Source organism: Chiroxiphia lanceolata, chromosome 17, assembly GCF_009829145.1.
Source record: "Chiroxiphia lanceolata isolate bChiLan1 chromosome 17, bChiLan1.pri, whole genome shotgun sequence".
Lineage (NCBI taxonomy): Eukaryota > Metazoa > Chordata > Aves > Passeriformes > Pipridae > Chiroxiphia > Chiroxiphia lanceolata.
The window spans coordinates 1,858,201-1,865,989 of record NC_045653.1 but is presented as its reverse complement, the minus strand read 5'-3'; the positions used below and the strand labels follow the sequence as shown (position 1 = coordinate 1,865,989).

General features: G+C 54.2%; 1 protein-coding gene across 1 annotated transcript in view; it reads left to right on the top strand.

The window, feature by feature from the left end:
• Positions 1–2,458: 2,458 nt before the first annotated feature.
• The window catches only part of RALY (RALY heterogeneous nuclear ribonucleoprotein), a 120,101-nt gene continuing 114,770 nt past the window's right edge, over positions 2,459–7,789 (top strand). Inside the window, exon 1 of the mRNA XM_032704708.1 lies at positions 2,459–2,549. The gene's annotated coding sequence lies outside the window, so the exon portion shown is untranslated. The remainder of the gene's footprint in view (positions 2,550–7,789) is intronic.

Here is a 7,789-nt window from a genome sequence, read left to right as displayed (position 1 = left end):
TTAAGCAATAATAAATAGGACTTTAAAGATAATCAGGGTTTGATGGAAACTGAATTCTGGACTAATAAGAGAAGCACCTGCTGTTGCACACATTTATAGACATTCCTGGGGCTTTGGTGGGTGGAGAATTTTGGTGAAAGCTCTGAATGTCCCAACACTGGAAAAACACCACTAAATGACTCTGAAATGCTGTAGCACAGCTCCACAGGAATTAGAATTTGGAGGCCCTTGATACTCCTTCTGGAAGGGAACCAGGAGACTGCCTGGCCCAGGATATGCACTTTGCTACCCTGAACTGAACTGCTGTGATGCCCTGTCTCCCCTCACTCTGAGGGGGAATCTTTCATGGGAAGCCAAACCTGAGGTGGACATTGTTCTCTGAGGAGAGAGGCAGCACAACATCCCATGTCAGACTGGGGTATTTGGATTTCATGAAAAAACAATGCATTCCTCTGGGAAGCTGCTGTGGCTCTCAACCCTTCCATGGGAAGCCCTCTTTGCAGGTGAAAGCTGAAGATTGGAAGGGATATCACAGAATCATGGAATGGTTTGGGCTGGAAGGGACCTTAAAGCTCATCTCATTCCATCCCCTGCCATGGGCAGGGACACCTCCCACTAGCCCAGGTTGCTCCAAGCCCCGTCCAACCTGGCCTTGGACACTTCCAGGGATGGGGCAGCTACAGCTTCTCTGGGCACCCTGTGCCAGGGCCTCCCCACCCTCACAGGGAAGGATTTCTTCCCAGTATCCCCTCTAATCCTGCCCTGCCAGTGGGAATCCATGAGTTGCCCAAGAAAAATTAAACTGAAAAACGCACTTAATTCTTCATGCTGGTCGGTGCCCAGAGATCTTGCCTCCAGCCCACAGACAGTCAGGTCTGTCTTGATGTTGGCAAGAGAGTTCACCTCACTAAGGAGTCTCCTACTAGTGACCAACCCAACCTTCAGAGGTATCTTCTGAGCACCTCATCACTCCCACCAGTCTCACCAGGAACAACCACCAGGCTGGGCAGTTTTGTGTACCTGAGCACTTAAACTAATCATAGTTTGGTTGGGATCAGTGGGGAAAACTTCAAGGGGGATTTGTCTCTGCCTCGATTGTCAGCTGATCATCTCTGCTGTGGTTTTCATCCCAGAATTGTTGTAACCTGAAAAAAAATTCTTCATGAGAAGGGTTGTCCAGTGTTGGCACAGCTGCCCAGGGCAGTGCTGGAGTCACCATCCCTGGAGGGATTTAAAAGGTGTGTGGATGTGGAGCTTGGGGACATGGCTTAGTGGGGGGGAACAGTTTGACTCAATGATATTAGAGGGCTTTTCCAACCTTACTGATCCTGTGATCCTGTGGTTCTATGATTTTATGACCCTGTGCACACTGTGATGGGTCACTCCTGGTGCTGGGCTCCTGCTCTTCACTGACACACCGCAGACAGCGGTTGCACAAAATTATTAGCAGTAAATGTCTCGGTGACCCGAACACCATTCCCGTGAGCCGGGACCGCCCCGCGGGAGCTTCTGGAACCCGTGTGCCACCTCCAACTGATGCCGTGCCCGCGCTACTCCCTGAACCCCTCGGCGTGTGCCCGGCCCCCCGGTGCCAGCGCTCTTAGCGCGGGCTTCCCACGCCTTTATGGAATGACGAAATGCTGCGCGTTCATTTTGGTCAGGAAACATCAGATTCCCAAGAGAATCGGTCTCTTCCCGGTGAGTGCGGAGGAGCGGGCGCAGAATGGAGCAGCCGAGCTGAGGATCGCTCTGTTACCGAGAGCACCGGGGCTGGACCCTCCGCTCGGCTCGGGCTGGACCCTCCGCTCGGCTCGGGCTGGACCCTCCGCTCGGCTCGGGCTGGACCCTCCGCTCGGCTCGGGCTGGACTCTCCGCTCGGCTCGGGCTGGACTCTCCGCTCGGCTCGGGCTGGACTCTCCGCTCGGCTCCGCGCTCCGCGGGGACGCTGCGGAGGCGAACTTCGGCTGCGGCTCCGGCGAACCGGGGGTAGGGAAAACGCGAGCGGCGCCGGTGCGAACGGCTGCTCTGCAGCTCCGGGGTGCGCCGCGGGACTGGACCCCGCCGTTCCTGGCCCCCGGCCCCGCCGTCAGTCCCGCACCGGGACCCGCAGCGGGACCCGCCGCCCGGAGCATCCCCGCGCCCCCGGCCCCGCCCGGCCCCGCCCCGCTCTGGACTCTTCCACCGCTCCGCCCGCCGAGCGGGAGGGATCGGCACCCGCGGCACTCGCGGCGTTGCCCCCGGCCGAGCCCCGGCGGCGCCGCCCGGCTCCGCCCGGCCCCGCAAAGCCCGCTCGGTGCGGGCCGCGCCGCGGGGGCACGGCGGGCGGGCGGGGCCTGCCCGGTGTTCTCCCCCCTCGCCCCGCGTCCCCCCCGGCGCGGGGCCGTGGTACGGTCGGCGGGAAGGAGCCGCGGCGCGGGGCGGTGCGCGGCACTGAGCCGGCGGCTCCCGCGGGCGACGCGGGACGGGACGGGCTCTCTGTCCGCTCCGCGAGGCGTCCCCGCACCGCAGCCCCGCATCACCCGCCCCGCATCCCGGCACCGACCCGCCCGGTGAGTGCTCTGCCCCTTCCCCCGGTGCTCCCCCGCGCTCCTCGCCGTGCGGTCCCGCTGGCAGCGCGGGTCCCCCCTCCCTCCGCCAGCGAATTACCGCCGCGTTAGTAATTAATTTTGATTTTCGGTTTTCTCTTCCTCCGCTGGTTTTCTAGCGTTCGGCTCGGTTTTCCCCCCATCGTGACCCGCATTTAGCGGGATGCGGGAAGGAGCGTGGGGATGCCGGCGCCCGCGGGACGGGGAAGGCGTGGGAGCGGCTGCCGGTGGGTCCCGTCCTGCGGGGGGCGGCGCCGGGGCTGAGCCCCGCGGCTCCCGCACGCTGGTGGCGGCGGTGCCGGGGAGGGATGTCCGCGATCGAGACTTACTTTGTGTCTCCTGCCACCCGGAGATGCTCCGGGTCTCTGCGATGAACCGGGCGGAATGTCGAGCCCGAGCGGCGCGGGGGGTGCCCGGGCTGAGCGCCGCTCCCCGCGGGTCCGTGCGGAGCCTGCGAGCGGTGCTGGAGCCTGCGGAGCCTTCCCTGTCGGGATTATGTTCAGGCTGCTGGTTTCCGTCGGTACCCGTGTTTGGGAACAGGCTCTCCCGGGAGTCACCATCCCTGGAATTGTTTAAAACGAGTGGATGTGGCACTGGGCGGTGCGGCTTAGTGAGCATGGGGGCACTCTGTCAGAGGTTGGACTTGATGGTCTGGCAGGTTTTTTGCAAACCTAAATGATTCTGGGATTTGAGGTGATGTGTGAAACTCTAGGTCTAGTCCTGGCTCTGCCAGAACGGCTTTGGTAGATGTGAAAGAGTCAGATTTGGCTGTGCCTTTAGGAGGGTGTCCAACGACTGATTCCTCTTGTTAGACAGCCCAGAAGGCTGGGACACAAACTGCCGGGATGGAGAACAGCGTGGATGAGCACCTTTGTTTTTCTGACTTGCTCCTGAAGAGCAAGAGCCCACCTGCAGGAACGACCCTGGTTGCTGCAGTGCTTCAGCACAGAGCCCTGGAATCACTAGGTTTGGAAAAGTCCTCCAAGATCACCACGTCCAGTCATTCCCCCAGCACTGCCAAGCCCACCACTAACCCGTATTCCCAAGTGCCATATCTGCACATCTTTTAAATCCCTCTAGGAATGGTGACTCCACCACTTCTGAGGATAATTTTTGGATGCTTTTGGTGTGGGGCAAGGCTGGGCTGGGCTGTGGGGCTGAGCTGGGAACCAGCCCACGCTGAGCTGTGGCTCCAGGGCCTTCCCACGCTCCAGTCGCCGCTCGGGTCTCCGGGAGCTTGGCATTTTGAGGAGGCTGAAGTCAACAGCAGCACAACTGACTTGGGCTTACTTTTAAGGCCAGAAAAAACAAGACCCTCTTATTTCATATTAAGGAAATAGTTGTCTTTCCCCTGCCAGTAAATACCAGGGTGAGCAGTGGCTGGTGCCAGCGCTGGCCGGGCACTGAGGGACCCGGGGTGGCAGCGCTGCTGGCTCTCCCCGAGCTGGCAGGCGCAGCACGAGCCTTCAGCCTGGCATTTGCTGTGGATCTCAGCACCCAGGCGGATCCTGTTTTCTTTGGCTGTGTCATCAGAGGAGCTGTCACGGTGTGGAAGGGGTGGACTGTGTCACAGGACCCTCCTGGTTGTCCCTGCTGTGAGGAGAAGGGCTGTGCTCTTCCGCAGGAGCCTCCACTCTTGGTCTCCCTTTAGCAGTTAGGGGGGAGATAGTGCTTTCCCTTTCGTTTTGCCCTGTGCTTTATTCTGCACTTTGTTGGGATTTGGGCCCTTTACATGATTTTCTTCTAAAGGACAGGGAAGGGGGTTGGTTTCCAAGGAAAGCAGAGCTCCGGGATGAGGAGCCTGCACTGATGGGGTGTAAAGGGAAGAACTGCTGGTTTTGGGGAGGTAAAGAGCCTGTGCCATGAGCAAAACCCCAAGTTAAGCCACAGCAGTGTGACCCTTGGTGACAACTGTTCCTGGAAGCCTTTTTGTGACTGTTGTTCTCAGGGAGCACTTGGCCGTGTGTGAAACCTTCCTCTAGGAGGGCTGGGTGTGCAGCCACACTCCTTCAGTTCACTGTGCCCTGGAGCATTGCTGGGGTTTTACTTCCATCTCCAGTATTATCTTGACAGATTTCAGGGGAATGGCAAAGCAGATGAAGGTGGGTCTCTTAAGAACCACTTCCTTTAGAAAAGGCAGATAACAGACAGCGAGTTTTGGGAGGATGTTTTATTTAGGGATTGAAAAGGGAGGATTAAAGCTCTTGACAGAGAACAGTTTATGTGATGTGACTTGATCATTCAGAAAAAGAAGACTCTTAACATGTTCCCATCACTGAGAGAGCTTTCAGCTCTCCTTGTCCCAAATTATTCAATAAAAGCAGCAGAACTTCTTTTGATTTGAGTTCTTTATTGGTGGCTGAATAAGGAGTTTTCAGACCTAGAAGTAAACTTGCAGCTGCCCAAAGAAAATGGCTTATGGCTATAAAAATCAGTGATATGCTGAAGGTGCTGTGGAGTTATCCAAGGTGTTAATTACAGGCACTGGAAGGAGCTGTGTCTGTCTGGGAGAATTGCAGCTTTTCCTTCCTTGCCCCCTCCCATTAAGTCACTGCCTTGCCTGGCACAGGGCTGTGCTCCTGGATTTGCAGAAGCACAAGTCACTGCTTGCAGATTTACTGAAATAAAGTAGGTTTGTGGAGGGGAGAAGAAATAAGAATCAAATTTTAGGCTCAAGTTTTGATTCCAAAACAAGTCACTCATTCTTCTCACAGCTTGAGGTTTGTGATGGAAAGGTTGAAAACACCCAGCAAGAAAAACAAGCTAGAAAAAAATATCTGAACAAGCTGAACAGAGTGAAATTCAGAATAAACTGTCATCAGAGAGTGTTTATAAACCTGCTGGAGAAAAGGGAGGGAGGAACCATTCAGATCAACAACAAGGTTTTTTTTATATAACTGTAGAGCCTTAATCATACAGTTTTAAAAAATAATCCTAAATGTGTGCTTTTTATACCTGTGCTGGTAGCTGGGGCTAAATCTGCAGAGTTCCTGCTGATCTGGGTAATCTGAATCAAGCTGAATAGTAAAGAGGCTCTTAGGAGGATCTGAAACCCAGGAGGCATTTTTCAAACCTGAGTTATGTCACTTTTTTTAGAGGTGCCTCAGGCAATTGCATTTTAAGAGGACAAAGCTTTTGTTTTCAAGCTGGCCTAGAAAAATGCCAAGGATGAATCCAAAGTAAAGGCTTTCAGAAGTTGTCATTTGTGATTAAGTTGATTTTGCTGTTGTGCACAGAATGCTCTTCCTTCCCCTGTGCTGTGAGAACTGGGGCTATTTTTATTTTTGCCCCCAGTCCTGGTGTACCTGTTTAATCCAAGTGAGTACCATCACACAGCAGGGTCTAACCTGAAAGTGTGTGTTTAATTAGAAGGTCAGGTGGCCCCATCTCCAATATAAAATTAATTGTGTGTGCTTTATAAAAGGCAGAATTGAGGTGACACCAGGGCAGAGATTGACTTAGGTGGGTGTTCTGCAGAATTAACATTGGTCTATGTTCTGGTTTTAAGATTTAAGATGCTGGAACTATCAAAGCCAAGGCTTGTAACCATGAGCAAAGGCTGTTTCCTTTGACATGTCTCAGGCAATCCTTGGCTTGCAAGGAGACAAGCCCGCATGCACAGAGTGAATCTAAAGCTTTTCTTGGGGCTTCTCATGTTTCTTGCAGCTTAAAACGATCAGGAGGAGTATCCTGGGCTTGCCGGGCTGTGGGCAAACAAGAGGAGCTGGTTCTGCAGAGCCCGAGCTGGCAGATGTTGTGCAGGATGGAGCAGATGATGCTGGAGCATGGATGTGAAGAAGGGTGTTGCCTGCAGTCTGTGCTGGTGTGAGCTCCCAGCGAGGTCCTCCTTGTTAGAGAGGTGAAATCCTGGGAGTGCTATAAAGACTTCCTTGTCTTGAATAAAATGAGAATAGTTTTTGTCTTAAAATCTGACCGTGTTAAAATGTGACCACCCTAAAGCAGTGCTGGCTGCTCAGTGCCCAGGGCTGTGCCACCTGGGCAGGAGGTGTCCCTGGGGCTCATCTCACCCCGAGAACCAGCTGCCTCCTTATCCTGGCATGGCCCTGGATAACCTGGGAAGGGCTATAAGGGCAGTGTGAGTCATGTTTTTGGCTCATGTCTAACACTGTTGCACACAAACAATGCTGTTTGTTCTGCTGCCTGTATTGTCCAACATGAGGAGGTGGAAGAGTGGAGGGACCCTCTCTTACTGAGAGGGGGACCTGCTGAGCTGCTTTCCAAGCAGGTGGGTCCTGCAGGTCTCACACTGGCACCTCACAATCGTGATATTTTATTTTTTTTTAAAGAAAGTCTTGAGGAAAATGCGTTGCAGCCAAATCCTGATGTAGAGCAAGTTGTGCCGGGGAGGAGCCTCCGAGGCAAGACTTGGCCTTGCCTTTGCAGGGCAGGTCCCTGATTGATTTAAGGCCTTCTGAGCTCTTGCTTCTCCTCTGCTGCGGGAGCTGCACAGCAGGATGTGCCCAGCAGGATGCCCAGCTCTGTGCCAGCAGCATCTCTGCACCTGCAGCAGAGGATTTCCTTCACTGAACATCCACAGACTTGGCTGGTGATGTTGCCCAACTGTCCTTTTTTTTTATTTGTTCCAAAAAGTCTGGTTTTAAAATAGAAAACACAATGCCAGGTTGTTTTTTGGTTTTTTTTCCCCCTAACAAGACTGAGGTAAATAGCTGAACCCCCGGGGGCTGTGTCTGTGTGAATTCAGTGGTTCCCAGGTGATGTCTGCAGCATCACCTCCGTGTGCTGAGTGATGGTACCAAACAAAAGATGCTGAGAAGAGCCATAGCTTTATCTGATGCTTTTGCAAGCAGCTTCAATTCCAACAAACACAGCCACAGTGGGGATAAATGTGAACTCATTTTCTGATTGCTCCTACAAGCAGAATAAGAATGGGCAGGTTAAATGTATGAGCAGGAGCAATAAGTGAGGCAGTGCAGCTCCTGCTCCTGCTGTGGCAGGATTAAGTGGCTCCTGCTGTGTCCCACCTTCCCTGGAGGGAGGACATCCTTCAGCTGGGGGTCTGCCTGCTGGCACTTAAACATGGAAGTAGCAGAGCCAGTTTCTGCAGGAGAAGGTGTTGTGGGAATGGTGGCATTGGAGACTCATCTGGAATCGCTGTCGCTCATTTTAATGTGTGAATTCTGAGCTCAGGACTAGGCTGGCAAAGGGCACGAGGGGGACAGAGA